At 38.1% G+C, this 13789-nt stretch overlaps 1 protein-coding gene and 1 long non-coding RNA gene across 4 annotated transcripts in view; both read left to right on the top strand.

Annotated features, from left to right (window-relative positions):
- Window positions 1–3435: 3435 nt before the first annotated feature.
- Window positions 3436–7119, top strand: LOC147831225 (uncharacterized). 2 transcript variants are annotated; one of them, XR_015523252.1, is made up of 3 exons: window positions 3436–3521; window positions 6865–6909; window positions 6993–7119. It is a non-coding gene; the product is annotated as an uncharacterized LOC147831225 (long non-coding RNA). The 2 variants fall into 2 exon arrangements; XR_015523251.1 differs by lacking the exon at window positions 3436–3521 and adding an exon at window positions 3558–3692.
- Window positions 7120–8114: 995 nt separating this feature from the next.
- The window catches only part of prkcbp1l (protein kinase C binding protein 1, like), an 88918-nt gene continuing 83243 nt past the window's right edge, over window positions 8115–13789 (top strand). For both annotated transcript variants that reach the window (XM_088651659.1, XM_088651657.1), the window contains exons 1-2: window positions 8115–9014; window positions 11851–11944. The gene's annotated coding sequence lies outside the window, so the exon portion shown is untranslated. The remainder of the gene's footprint in view (window positions 9015–11850; window positions 11945–13789) is intronic.

Raw genomic sequence — 13789 nt, 5'->3', positions numbered from 1 at the left:
TAATTAGGCTACAACTGAGACAGATTCCTTCATCATTGAAAAATAAATGAAAGCAACTTAAAATACACATTAATTGAGATGTTTACTGTCACCCCAAAAAACTATTTAATCCAATTTGAGTGCACGATGCTGATTGTTCAATCTTCTGACTGCATTTCCCTTTATTTACTCTTATGCGCACATATTTCATACACATCTGCACAAATGTGACTGAAGTCCACATTCAAACACATGAAAGACTCAAACTGGGCCATTAACAGTTTTAAAAACGGAATAATCTGAAGGTCTTATTTTTATCAAGTTTTGAAAAAGTTAAACTGAAGCGAATAAAGTAATAAAGTAACTAGAATTAAAAGACCTTAATATAAATATACTAGATGAACAGGTCATTTTGAATACTTTAATAAACCTATTTGTTTAATAAAAATCATACGCGCTAAAATATCTGTATACTTGATGCCAACGAGCAAAAAAAGCACTTTTAAAATAATGAAAAGAAAATATTCACAAACTGTTCGGTAAACGTGTCAGCTAAAATAAAGAAGGAAAAAATACTGCAATTTACTGCATTTTTACTGCAATGGCGTAAATCTGGGGACAATACATATAAAATTTCTTTCCAGCATTTTTTAGAAGGGTATACAGGCGAATAATACAAATAATACAGGCGAATTGTACTAATAAAGATATGTCCCCGCAGTTAAAAATGGTTTCATCATCATTATTATTATAGCATGGAGACTACGTCATTATGAGTATTTTTAAAGTTTTTCTCAGGTTCAACGACAAATCAAATTTTTCTTCAAAACTATTTATTGCTTTGTTTGTTGCGTTGTTTACAGTCAACTGACTGACTCCTTAAGCAGAATGCAGTAAAAGACGTTTTCCATACTTTTTATAACTAACTTGTTTACATTACACTTGTTAAAATGACAGATCATACTGTAAATCGAGCCTGTGAGGTTCATCTGCTAAACAGCCACAACTCCGAAAACACAAAAAATTGTTCATCCCAAAAGAATTATCATTATCCCTTCAATAAAGAACACCCTGACACTGTACTGATTGACCCTGCTCTGCCTTAATCATTTTTTTCTCCTTTGCCTGTGATTAATATTGTGACATTAGTATTTTCATAAGCACTCATTCTTAAAGCCAAATTGCCGTAATATGTGAACTTTTTGTACATGATTATGTCTATTTTCTCTGTCATTTTTTTGTATTTGCCAATACATGACACTGCAATGCAAGTTTATTTATACTGTAGCACATTTAATATACACAATGGTAATTCAAAGTGCTTTACATAAAGAATGCAAAACTATCATAAAATTAATCACAACAATAAAAAGAAAGAATTAAAAAGGGTTAACATTTAAATTCAAATTAATTGAGTCACTTAAAACAGAGTAGAAACTGATTATACAATAATACAGTGGGGTTAGTGTGCACAGTGTAGCATAGTGCTCATTTAGCAAATACACAACCAAACAATATGCTAATTGTGGTCGTTAATGTTAACATTATGCCAAGTCGTCACAAATTAAACAATAGATGGGAAACGGCTTTAGCGTTAGCAACAAGCTAACGTTAACTAGATAAGTAATTTTAATCGCTAATACAGCAGACTCATGGACAATTGCATCTGTAATCAGCATTTTTGCCGCAACTTATTCATGAACGAGTCTGTATTAACTACATCGAAGAAAATCGCTTTATTTAAGGTGGATAAACCCCCCTACTTTACGCAGCCGCAGCCGCACACCTGACGTGTGCTTGTGTGTGAGTAGGTGAGATGAAAGAAAAAGCACACAGTGGACCGAACCACTTTGAGGAAGGGGAGGGGGAACTCAACTGTTTCTAAATACATTTTAAATGATAAATGCAGTTTTCTTTCTACTTAGACAATTAATTTAGGTATATATATACATATATTTTTCACAATTCAGAGTTTAATGAATTTGTGAAAGGAAATATAATAAAGCTCTCTCACGTTATTCTCTGCTTTATCGATGGAATGTACCGTCGATTACTCTGTTTTATAGCTCTTGCTGCTGGGAAAACCATGCTGTACTTCTCATTTACACACAAACACACAGAGAGAGCTTTACAGCGTGTGTTTGGAGTGTGGATGAGAGAAGTTGAGAACGGTGAGAATGTGCAAATTGAAGCCAGAAAGAAGTTGCTCTATGCGGGACTCGAACTCTAGACCTTGTGACTGCTAAGCGACGGCGCGAGTGCGCTCCGTACTGAGCTATTGAGAAGTCGGTGCCGCTACTCAAAAAACCATAGTACATGGGGGTTCACAGAGCCACGGGTTTTGTTTCGGTATAAATGTGTTTAGTAAAGTTTGATTTGTTGTAATAAAAGCTATAAAATGAGTCCAGCAGCCTCAGCTAGTGTAACAGGTTCTAAAAATGTTTCCACTTGCTTTTCTTTTCTGGCCCTTTTATTCTGAATGACCCCCCTCTCTGTTCATTGGCTGGTGGCATGTTATAAAGGAGTTCAGGACAGGTCATTACTATTCGCGCCCGCCGGCCGGCCAAGAGAGTGATCCTGGTGAGTGAGTGGTCCTGTGAAATGTAATTTTTGTTGATCTTTTTGCACTCATTATATGCAATGTATGTTTGTAATTCCAAGTTTATAATTGCTAATATGCAGCCATCATTGCAGGACGACATGTTAGACTGCTGAAAATGATGAGTGTGATTTTACTGTTTAGCTGAATAAAATGATGGGTCCAAGGTGTGATTTGGTGTCAGATGTGAAATTGATGAGATTATTCGCGGATCAGAATATGTGAATAGTGCAAGTAAGTTAAAACTAGTGAGGTTTTGGACAGAGATTGAGTAAAAGCCTCCACTCGTATGCCAGGGAAACACGTCCATCTCCCTTGGTGGCGTACGAGCTTCGGGGGATCGTATGGGAGCGCGGAGCTGTGAGCCTGCCAGATCATCCGTGTGCGCACACGGATGATCTGGGATCTCACTTGAAAGGTAGCCCCGCCTGAGCCACACCAAGCTCCTCCCACACATCCAGTAACCGCCAGATCATCAGCCATCTTTTATAGTACGTATATGAGACTTACTTCTTGTGGACGGTGACATGTTTTAAACTTTCGCTAATTACTGCCTACACAGAAGAACCAGATGTTTAACTACAACATGGGGTTGTTTTTATGGTTGAAATATTTGTTATTAGCATTTAAAATCCTTGAAATAGCTAATTGAATGCATTTCCCAAAATGCATTGCGGCAATTAAAACGCGATGTGTTAATCTTGCTTTCCAGACAAATCCAAATCAAGATTTTCTCTATTTTTTAATGGAAAAGGTGTGTAGGATACTAAACAACGCATCAAGATCGGAGGTGCGACTCTGGAAACGATAGACCAGCGTTTGACTCTTCGTTGGCCTTTTGATTGACAGGCGGTCCGGCCAATCACAACGGACATATGCTTTTGCCCACCCCCGAGGACTGCTCGAGTGGATTTCTGCAAAGCCGAGCCACTAATATGCTTCGGTAAATAGTCAAAGTGACCGACCATTTTCATTTTACATCATTGATGATTTACTTTTATTAGGATATAAGTTAATACTTTAGGTAAACGTAGCATTCATTCAATTGCTCAAACGCAGCGAGCATGATGGCATGACAGTTCAAGTTTATTTAAAATGAAGTGAACAGGAACAGGTAGGCTCTATAAATACACATTTACTTATCAATTACAGCTGTGTAACGTTAAGTGGCACTTGACATGATTACATTGAACAAATAAATAAATAAAAGCTCGGTTTGGGTGAAACGCCAGAACTTCTTGAAGCGGTCTGAGGTAAAATCCTGAGATGTTTCTGTATTTTCAGCTTAACTTTACTTATTTCACATTTAACTGTCTGACTCGACAAACAGCACCATAATAACCACTTTATAATGATTTACTACTGCAGTACAGTTCTAGATCGGTCTGAGTAACGTTAGTTTGTTCACTCGTGCTTTTCGCTATATCTGTGATATCTGCGAGCCGGATTATGAATATAATTATAATTATATTAAAGATGTTTAAGGCTTTAGATTCGACAGGATCTGACAAAATTACGTTCACTGTGTGCAGAGTCAACATTAACTTCGAGCTATGTCTGTTCGGACGTGCTCAATGTTGTTATTAGCATGCTAAATGATGTTAATAGCATGCTAAATGTTGTTATTAGCTCGTTACTAGTGTTTTCGTCTTCAGATCTGGTTTTAATCTCTAGCAAATCTCAATCTTTAGTTTTAAAACAGGGTAAATGAACAAATTGTTTGAAATCACTTTCTCTTTTGGGGTCTTGACTGCCAATCAGCCAAATGAGTCATTGATTCATTTTCATTTTGGCTTAGTCCGTTTTTTAATTTTGGGTCGCCACAGCAGAATGAACTGCCAACTTATCCAGCATATGCTTTACACAGCGTATGCCTTTTCAGCTGCAACCCATCACTGGGAAAAACCCTTACACTCCCATTCACACACATACACTACAGAAAATTTTGCTTATTCAGTTCACCTACAGCACATGTCTTTGGAAACAGCACAGGAGGAAACTCACGCCAACATGGGGAGAGCATGCAAACTACACACAAAAATGCCAACTGACCCAGCCAAGGCTTAAACCAGCGACCTTCTTGCTGTGAGGCATCAGCGCTACCTACTCATTGATTCAGCAAATCACAAAAACTTTTTAGTTTGTTTTAGTTTTAGGAGAAGGAATACTGTTGAGCAAAAAGACAATGATGGTGACGAGTTTGGATGGTTTGGAGAACTGGTTCCCCATTTAAGAAAGTTAAGTGAAACAAACTTGAGTAGGTTTACCATGAGATTTTACCATGGTAACCATGGTACCATGGACCTAACCTGATCCGGAGCGTTTTCCTTAGTAAACCCAGTGTTCTTTCATCCTCCTTATACTTTTTAAAGAAAATATAATTAAATGATAAATTAAAATGAATGAAAATCATTGAATCAATCATGCACTCTGCAGAAATGCTTATCTAGCTAAAAAGGGGTTTAAGCATGGTTGTGTGGCAACACTGAATATAGCCAGCATCTAATGGTAAAAATAAATAAATACTATTATTTATAATCACTCTTAGACAGATTAAAACAGTCTGCAGAAACACTTTGATTGACATTTTCCCTTTTTAGATGTCGTTAGAGAGAGAAAGCCCCGCCATTGGTGACAATTTCTCCTTCATTACTTAAACAGTTCTGCCATTAGAATTTTGAATCTGCCACTGCACGAGATATATCCAGCTGCAGACCCGCAGTACCACACACGTTTTAGGCACACACAATCTAGCACAGGGCGAGGCAGTGGCGCAGTAGGTAGTGCTGTTGCCTTACAGCAAGAAGGTCGCTGGTTCGAACCTCGGCTTAGTTGGCGTTTCTGTGTGGAGTTTGCATGTTCTCCCTGCCTTTGCGTCGGTTTCCTCTGGGTGCTCCAGTTTCCCTCACAGTCCAAAGACATGCAGTACAGGTGAATCGGGTAGGCTAAATTGTCCATAGAGTATAAGTGTGTGTGTGAATGTTTCCCAGAGATGGGTTGTGGCCGGAAGGGCATCTGCTGCCTAAAAACTTGCTGGATAAGTTGGCGGTTCATTCCTCTGTGGCGACCCCGGATTAATAAAGGGACTAAGCCAACAAGAAAATGAATGAATGAACAATCTAGCACACGATTTAGGCAAACCATATATGGTTACTGACTCCTTAGGAGCATTATCACCTCCTATTGACTCCTATAAATATGGTTTTCGCATTTCAGTCATTGTATCATTATTATATCGTAACTATCATTTTAAAATTTTTGCAGTTTCTAAACTTGATTTATGTAAATAAAAATAATTGTTTAAACACTAATGATTTTATTCACGTGTCCACATTCACAAACAAAACATAACAGACTGTCTAATTGTAGGATTAAGTGTACTAAACTAATTCAGGATCTTAATATTGCCATACTTGGTTTAAATCGCTTTGTTGTAAAATATAAAAAGCAAACAACAATGTGTCACATTAAAATTAATTAATATAGTTATTCATTTAAACAATATCTAATATAGTTATTTTCCCATTTTTAGATGGGTTGCGGCCAGAAGGGCATCCACTGCGTAAAAACATGCTGGATAAGTTGGTGGTTCATTCCGCTGTGGCAATAATAATAAAGCGACTAAGCCGAAAAGAAAATGAATGAATGAATAATATAGTTATAAACTGATTATCTTACCTGCTTATATGATTTTAAACTACTATCTTTCACTGAACTGTAGCAACTGTTAGTAATATATCAGTATAAACATACACAGCATCTAGTTATTATAATTTACACTTATTCCCGATATCTGATACTTTTACATGGTATAGAATATATCTTGAGCTTTAGTAACCAGAGTTTGCACTTATTTTAATTGATCGCTAAGTATGCTATTTGCACTTATTGTAAAGAGCTGATGCCATTTTTTTCTTACCCTGTCAGCAGAAAATTTGCAAAATAAGAAATAAAATCACTTAAATTATTAATTTATATAGTTTTTTTGCTCATGTGATAATATAAAATGAGTTTAATTAAATGTAATACTCATTATGGCATTAGTTGTGGCCGGTTAACTGAAATTTAGCCTGATCAGTGATGACTGAATTAACTCTATTCAGAAACTCAACTCAGAGTTCAAGTTTAAACTCAAAGCTGATTGATCATCCTTTTTGAAAGGGACCTCTAGTACTTTTTTAGTACTGAAATATTTGTATAAACAGTGGTGAAGCTGTCTGTTTATAAAACATTATTTCAATACCCTTTAGATACAACCGTAACATATCATTTAAACCTTCTTAAAGGATTTTGCATCGAGAGATCATCCATCATGAAGAGCGTGTTTCATGGTAAGCAGTATGAACCAAGTCTCAATATTTCAGTGTTACTAAACTTGATTTAAACTGATTTAAATCTGATTCATATGTTTCAGGCCTCCCGGTTGTCTTGGATGTGAAGGAATGTTGGAAATCCCTTTGTCATCAGCTATGTTTCCATCCACCTAATATCATGTTTCTATTCTATTAATCGCATACAAAATGCTTGATGGGAACACCAACACCAACACTCTGCATTTTCAAAATGTAGAGTCCTATCATACACCCGGCGCAGTGTGGCGCAAGGCGTGGCGCAGTAGTCTTTTGGTAGTTTAAGCTTGGCGCAAGAGTCGTTTTGAGGCGTTGCGCTACGCTCTTAAAATAGCAAATGCATTAGCGCTCATTTGTGCGCCCATAGGCGTTCTGGTCTAAAAGGAAGGCGTTCTGGCGCGTTGCTATTTTGAGAATCTATAATAGATTTTTCATTAGACCAAAACTAACCCGGTCTAAACTCCGGCGCAAAGTTGCGCCTCGCTTACGCACTGCTTAATACGCACAAGAGAGCAATAGGCAAATATCTTTACATATGAAAAAATGTAAATATTAAGGATATATATAGTATATGATAAGAATAGATATAGAATATAAATATAAAGGATTAAAATATTACAAAACATATTATTTTCTAGCCTACATAAATATGAAAAATCACTGCTTTTATGTCTTCTTCATCTCGGGAGGCTTTTTCAGTTGATTCATAACAATTTGCTTTTGTATAATGTTATTATTATTAGCAGTATTATTTATTATATCCATATTTATATTTGTTTTATTAAAAACAAGCTTAGATTTGCCCACCTGTGAAGTTTTAGACCATATGGGGCACAGCATGTGTTTTAGGATTTAACTCAGGTTTTAGTGCACATTTTGCTATTATTATTCATTTATTCGTTTGCTGGAAATTAGAACTGAATTTAGAAATAGTTTTGAAACGAATATTTGCGCTTAAACAAAATATTTATTTATAGACTAATTGATGTCTGTGCGTAAAGGTTTCCCTATCCAAGAGCAAAAGTGAAAGTGATCCATTATCTCTCATTCTCACGCAGTAGATGCTCTGTTTAACAGTTTTCTGTTAAAAAAAAACTGTTAACTGTGAACTGTTTGCTTGTGAAATGCTCATTTTTTCCACTTAGACTTACTTTGCGTCCTGTAAATAGTGAATACGCTCTTGGCGCGACTCAGCTGGGTCTTAAAGGTAATGGGAGATAAGATTATAATTGGTTTATTCTCAAAACACACCTATAACTCATTAAGAAAATAAACTCAACCCTTTTAGAACATGCGCCGCGGCGCAAGGCAGATTTCCCGTCCTTAAGTTAGCAAAAACGTGTCCTGACACGCCCTGAAAGCGTTTGCGCCCTGTGTTTTGCACTTTGCGCATGGACCGTCAAAATAGAGCCCGTAGTCACACATACCTGGTAGGATAAACTTTAATCCAATATGAAAACATGTGCATAAACTATGATTGAAACACATTTATCAAATGAATTCCAGCATACACATTAAAAAAGCCATCTGATTTAGTTTAAACAAATCATGTGATGATAAAAATGGGTGTGATGGACAACAATAATGGACAAACCAGCATTTTGAGCGCATTGTAAAACATCTGAAATGTTGGTTTGCTCATTTAAAAGTTCCTCAGCAAAAGTCTGTCATCACAGTGGTTCAGTATTATTATTATTATTATTATTAATATTATTATATTATTACCTCCAGAACTGTCTTGAGCATCTTTCACCTCCAAAAGCCACGGCGTGTTCATTGCGTTTGGTCTTCTGAGGTGCAGGCCCACTGAGGCTTCTTCTACTGCACAAAACTACATTTTACTGTTTTGATATTTGGCCCAGTTCACGTGGAAGTAACGATTCTGTTCTCTTTGACTCATTGGATGGAAATGCTTGTTTATTCGCAAATGTTTTATGTGATATTCCAGTTTTACGTAAAAATCGAATTTGCATCTTTGGATGGAAACATAGCTATTGTCGAAAGATTTACGGAGCAGTATCCGGTCATACAAGCAGCCCTCATTTTGGCCCATACAACAAAAGTGGAGCAGAGTGGAGAAGAGACAGGTAATCTAGCGAGTTGAAGTGGATTATTGATAGCTGAGCGAACGCATTTAGAACAGTGGTTTTTCAGTTCTGGTCCTGAGATGCACAGCTGTGTTCATTCTGTCTCCTTTATTCTAACTTCATTTCATAGAGCTCTTTTCTAATGAAAGTTTTGTAATAGAGATGTACAGATGCAGTGCTTTGTGTTTCCATTATTGATACACTCAATAGAATCATTAATGTTAAAGGTGCAGTAGGTGATCTGCCAAAATGCTAACCGCTTAGCATATTATCTTTGGACGGCGAGGAGGGACTGTGATTCAAAGCCATGGCTCCTGAAATTGCAAACGCGCACACCGCGTCACAACAGCATACAACCCACTAGTTCATGTAATTTGCCAGTTAGTGTTTGGCCGACGTCGTGCAGGAATTACTATTATTACTAAGCCACACTTACATGATATTTCAGAGTGAATATTCAGAGTAGCATAGTAAACAGTATAGGAAGGCTGTCATTGTTCAAAAATGTACCAATGTGAATATAAAAGCAACTTCAGCTCAATAAAGCAGGTTAGGCGAATAACGCTATTTACTGATGTTTTGTTTTTAAACTAAATATAAATCTACATTATCGATGCTGTTAAAATAGTCTCTTCAATCTTTCATTGGGAGATTTCAGTGGCTGAACAACACGTCTGTGCATATAAGCCATTCATAACAACACAATGTAACAAGCTTGGCCTGACTAAAATAGTTTTAAAACAGAAAATTACCTGTTTAACAGTAATAGTTCAGCTATGTTGTCGTCCTTCCTCCAGCCTGCAAAAGTAACTCCAATACTTATTCAGGATTTTCAAAAGTTCAATTAAGCATTAGATTTCACCGCGTCTGTGATTGTCTCGTGAACGTGCGGCGCGCATGCAGGTGGGCACGCGCTAATGGCAGATCTGCGTGAACAGATGCGCAGAAGTCTGAATCTACTTTTGCTGGCAGACAGTTTAAGCTACTTATTGGAATTATGGGTGATGTTAGCCTGACAATATTTAATTGGATGAACATTTTTTAGTTTTATGCCTCACCCCGAATATAAAAATACATATAGGGACATTTAGATCTAGGGGTGTCAAAAATAATCGTTTTTTCGGTGCACTGCGATGCAGACGCGGACAATTCGGTATCGGTTCAGTAATAGTCATAACTGGTTATTACTGACGTCATTTACCTCATATGCGCTCTGTCGCGAGGGAGGCGATCGCGAGTATTTACAGCGCTTTAACTACTTAAAACTCATAAACTGTGCACAATTTCACTGTGTGTGTTTGCTGGATCAGTCTTTCACTGACATATACAACAATAGCCCCTATTTCACTGAGATTGAGAGAATGAAAGTAGCCTACTCCATTTCTCTCTCTCTCTCGCACGCGCGCTCTGTCTCTCGCTCTCTTTCTCACACACACACAGTGGCCCATTTGACCTGCTGGCGTGGCTTTTCTTCTCTTCTCGGCTGTTTTACAGCGTTACTTTTGCATCCAGAAATGAGCGCGTGTCTGCAGACTTTTCTCCACCGTGTCTATCATACATCAGCTGTGAGATCGCCGCTGCTGCCTGCCGCTTATCAGCATCACTCATCTGTGAAGAACGCAGCGCGCAAGAGCCAATCGCAACCGTTTTTTTTGAGGGTGTGACCAATCAAAGGGGTGCAAGAGAACTAGACAAGGATCAGAGAGTGAGCTAGATATTTATATTTGTTTATTTTATTTGCTAAATGCTCGTTTTGTTTAAAGTTACAGTTTATATATCTGACTGTTTGTATTAAATGACAAAATTGTATTACAAATAGTATATAAATATAAATATATTCATACATTTTAATACAAGAAATGCTGCTGTGAAGAAAATATAAAACTGTGTATGGAAAGCACCGTCAATGCACCGTGATGCACCGAAATATCGAATTGAACCGAATCGATGGCATGATAATCGTAACCGAACCGAACCGTGAGACTAGTGTAGGTTCACACCTCTATTTAGATCATTTACTTTAATCATTATTATTGGACTATAAAGAAACCAGCACAACAAAAAATGTTTCTGAAGACAATCATCTACTGCACCTTTAAGTGAATGTAAAATTAATAGGATGGTGCTCAGCATACATGAGTACACCCCACACAGCTGTCTTTTAAATTTATAGTATACAGATAATTTATATATACAGATGCTGGTCATATAATTAGAATATCTTCAAAAAATGTATTTATTTCACTAATTGAATTCAAGAAGGGAAACTTGTATAATGGTAGTCGTGGACGGAAGTAGAGAGGGGGTGGGTTTGGTAAAGGGATGGGTCGGTTTGCCACGGACAAAAGTAACGACTAGAGTTGGGGTTTGGTCTCATTCCGGCCCCCACATGATGCGCCCTGGGTGAACGCCCATATTGCCCATGCCTAAATTCGCCACTGTTAAGACCAATTTCAACGAAAGATTTATTAGAAATCTTGGCCAACTGATAAGTATGAGCACACACAGTACTCAGTTGGGGCTCCTTTTTTCTAAATTACTGTAACAATGTTGCGTGGCATGGAGCGGATCAGTCTGTGGCACTGCTGAGATGTTATGAGAGCCCAGGATGCTCTGATAGTGGCCTTCAGCTCTTCTGCATTGTTGGGTCTAGCATATCGCATCTTCCTCTTCACAATACTCCATAGAAAATCCTCAGCTGGTCAGGTGAATTTTCTGGCCAGTTAGGAATACACAGTTTATGACAGCATAACAAATTAATGACATGATAAAATAATTATTTTTCTGTCTTACTGTATCTATCATTATAATGATTTATCAACTTGATATCAAACAGGCAATGTCTTGATGAAGCCTGAGGAGTTCATCAGCCTGATGGTCTTTCTGGATCTTCCTATCTTCCTCAGATGAGCCTTTCTTCTGCTGCTTTGGTAAGACAGATCTTTCTGTACAGGCCCTACATTACTGTCCTCACATTTCTTTCTTTCCCCTTTCCTTCGTAGTGAGCTCTTAGTATTTCTAACTTATTCACACCAAACTGATCTTTGCTTCTAAAAAACACGAGACACAGTGCTTTGTAATGGTTAAAAAAACATGAAGGTATCCAGACACAGCCACAGAGCGACTGTAAACAGAAACTTATAGCCATCCTCTCACCGTCAAGAGGTAGGGGTGTCCCAATTCTCTTTAGCTTGAAGGCGTAGGGCTAAGGGGAAGGGGTGAATAGCCCTTTGGATGAAGATTTTTCAGGACCAAACTCGAAACCTAGTGGTTAGAAAATTTCCCAGAAAACACCAGCCACAACGGCAGATAGTTACACCGGGAAGTAAGAACATCCACAAATTAGTATTTTTTGTCATTATTACGAATTTTTACAACAAACAAGCACATGTTTTAATAATTCATAACCACGTTTGTGTTTTACCGTCATGCTTTAAAAATGCTAAAATAAAAAATGCGAAATTTCGCTGTCTATGATCCATAATCATAACTTCTGTATAGCAGTCCCACAACATTCTGACAGTCGACGACACTCGAAAACCCCGTCAAAAAAGTCTAGTGTCTGGGAATAAGCTTTTTCCAGTGTCTGCTATAATGTTGTTTTTGATGTGTTTACACAGATGAATATGGCCACTGTGTTAAATGCACAGTATTACAATCTTAATGCCACATTAGATCGGCATGATAACATGATATATGCCTTCAGTGATTTCCTGAAGATAAATATAAAAACAATAATGCATCTGGAATAACTACAGCAGTCGCAATCGTCTGATTTCATATGAAGCATGAGAGCGGGATGACGTGTGCAGGTGCTGTAGTGCTGTCCCAATTCATACTGTGCATTCTCACCGAAAGTGGTGAGAGCGTCCAAGGTCGCTCTGGCCGACAACGCTGTCTGCCTTCAGCTCCAGTGGCGAGAGAGTCAAAATTCGCTACATTAATCTCGTATTTAAAGGGGCTGTTGCAGCATATCAGTTACATTCCTGCATAAAACATGCTATCTAGCGTGAAAATGTTGCGCACTTCTTATCAGATTCATTTAACAATGGAAGATCAAGTTGCATGTGGTGTGGGTTTGCTCCACTTAATTATCCACTGTGTCTATATGTCTGAAATATCCTGAAGCAGCAATACTGTTTTGTACTGTCGCATGAGATTCCCGCTTTTTTAAAGATACAAATACATAACATTAATGCACATCAGCAACTCGCCAGTAACTTATTTATTGCATGTTCCTGTAAGAAAACATAGTAAATATTGGAAATTCGGTGACCGCAATAATCAAACCCTTGGGAACAACTGTGGTCGGAACCAAAGTTCACAGGTCTATGTTCTCTGAACTCCTCTCAAGCGGTGGACTTCTACATTTTGATTGCTTGCCGCTGAACTGCGTCATAGCTCATTACCATAAAGTTGACTTGATTTTAAATTTCCTCGACGGCCAAACAGGCGAAGAATGCATATATCATGTTATCATGGCGATCTAATGTGGCTGCTCCTCATCGCTTATCACCCTCGGCTCTCATTAGCCGCATTTCCACTTTCGGGCCAGTGCGAGCCAGGGCTTTTTTGCGGGCCGGGCCAGGCCGGGCCAATCGCCCCGGAGGTTGAGCAGTGAGGCCAAAATCATGTCGCGTTTCCACTGTCGGGCTAGAAGCTCGCAGTGCGTCACGCAAACCTCATCCCCAGATTGTCCCCCGAATCAAACGTCACACAACCCACCCACTTCAGCAGGAATCAGGCAGATAAAGCACAGTATCGCATCATCACGA

The sequence above is a fragment of the Danio rerio genome, chromosome 23 (genome assembly GCF_052040795.2).
Source record: "Danio rerio strain M-AB ecotype USA chromosome 23, GRCz13ab, whole genome shotgun sequence".
NCBI lineage: Eukaryota > Metazoa > Chordata > Actinopteri > Cypriniformes > Danionidae > Danio > Danio rerio.
This window is presented reverse-complemented; position numbering and strand designations above follow the sequence as displayed.